At 34.4% G+C, this 1,941-nt stretch overlaps 1 non-coding gene across 1 annotated transcript; it reads right to left on the bottom strand.

Annotated features, from left to right (window-relative positions):
* Window positions 1–1,465: 1,465 nt before the first annotated feature.
* LOC127746159 (small nucleolar RNA R71) lies at window positions 1,466–1,573 on the bottom strand. Its single transcript, XR_008007778.1, has one exon. It is a non-coding gene; the product is annotated as a small nucleolar RNA R71 (small nucleolar RNA).
* Window positions 1,574–1,941: the final 368 nt, after the last annotated feature.

Consider the following 1,941-nt stretch of genomic DNA (forward strand, 5'->3'; position numbering starts at 1 on the left):
ATAGTTTTGGGCGTTAAACGCCAGAATGTGCACCATTCTGGGCGTTTAACGCCAGGATGGCTAAAGGGGGAAGATTTTGTTTTCAAATCAATTTTTTTTTTGAAGTTTTCAAAATCTTTTCAAAATCAAATCTTTTTCAAATCAATTTTTCAATCAAATCTTTTTCAAAATCAATTTCTTTCCTTTTTCAAAGATACTTGCTATCAATTAATGATTTGATTCAACAATTCTAGTATATTGCCTTTTCTGTTGAGAGAGGTTTAATGTTTGAATCATATCTTTTCTTGTTAGTCAAGTTTTTAATTTTCAAAATCAAATCTTTTTTTTTAAAATGTTTTTCAAATCATATCTTCTCAATCACATTTTTTTTAAACCAATCATATCTTCTTAACCACATCTTTCTCAAAATAGTTTTCAATCAAATCTTTTTGATTTCTAATTTCAAAATCTTTTTCAAAAATCACTTTATTTCTTTCCCATTTTCATTTTCGAAAATTAAGTAATGTTTTTCAAAAATATTTTCAAAATTTTACACTTAATTTTCGAAAATCACTTCCCTCCTTCTCACATCCTTCTATTTATGGACTAACACTATCCCTTAATGCAAAATTCGAACTCCATTTCCTCTGATAAGTTCGAATTTTCTACTTCTTTCTTCTACTCTTCAATAAGTTCGAATTTTCTACTTCTGTCTTCTACTCCTCTTTTCCTCTGACACTTTAAGGAATCTCTATACTGTGACATAGAGGATTTCACATTTTCTTGTTCTCTTCTCTTTCATATGAGCAGTAGCAAAGACAAAGGCATTCTTGTTGAGGCTGATCCTGAACCTGAAAGGACCTTGAAGAGAAAGCTAAGAGAAGCCAAAGCACAACTCTCTTTAGAGGACCTGACCGAATTCCTCAAAGAAGAAGAACAAATACCGAATTCTTCAAGGAAGAAGAACTCATGGCAGCCGTAAACAACAACAATGCCAACAATGCAAGGAAGGTGCTGGGTGACTTTACTGCACCTACTCCCGATTTCTATGGGAGAAGCATCTCTATCCCTGCCATTGGAGCAAACAACTTTGAGCTTAAGCCTCAATTAGTTTCTCTAATGCAACAGAATTGCAAGTTCCATGGACTTCCATTGGAAGATCCTCATCAGTTCTTAGCTGAGTTCCTGTAAATCTGTGACACTGTCAAGACTAATGGGGTTGACCCTGAGGTCTACAGACTTATGCTATTCCCTTTTGCTGTAAGAGACGGAGCTAGAACATGGTTGGACTCTCAACCTAAAGAAAGCCTGGACTCTTGGGAAAAGCTAGTCAATGCCTTCTTGGCAAAGTTCTTTCCACCTTTTAAAAAAAATGAATTTTATCAATTTTGAATTGAATTTTTTTCTTATATTATTAATATATAATATTATTATATATATTAATATTATCTATCTGTAAATGATTCGAAAAAAAATAGAGTTGAGTAAGCTTAGAGTGGAAGTCCAAACCTTCAGACAGAAGGAAGGAGAATCCCTCTATGAAGCTTGGGAAAGATACAAACAATTAATCAGAAAGTGTCCTTCTGATATGCTTTCTGAATGGAGCATCATAGGTATTTTCTATAATGGTCTCTCTGAACTATCCAAGATGTCTTTGGATAGCTCTGCAGGAGGATCTCTTCATCTGAAGAAGACGCCTACTGAAGCTCAAGAAGTGATTGAAATGGTTGCAAATAACCAATTCATGTACACTTCTGAAAGAAATCCTGTGAACAATGGGACTAGTCAGAAGAAAAGAATTCTTGAGATTGACACTCTGAATGCCATATTGGCTCAGAATAAAATATTGACTCAACAAGTCAATATGATTTCCCAAAGTCTGTCTGGAATGCAAAATGCACCAAGCAGTACTAAGGAGGCTTCATCTGAGGAAGAAGCCTATGATCCTGAGAACCCTTCAAT

Source organism: Arachis duranensis, chromosome 3, assembly GCF_000817695.3.
Source record: "Arachis duranensis cultivar V14167 chromosome 3, aradu.V14167.gnm2.J7QH, whole genome shotgun sequence".
Lineage (NCBI taxonomy): Eukaryota > Viridiplantae > Streptophyta > Magnoliopsida > Fabales > Fabaceae > Arachis > Arachis duranensis.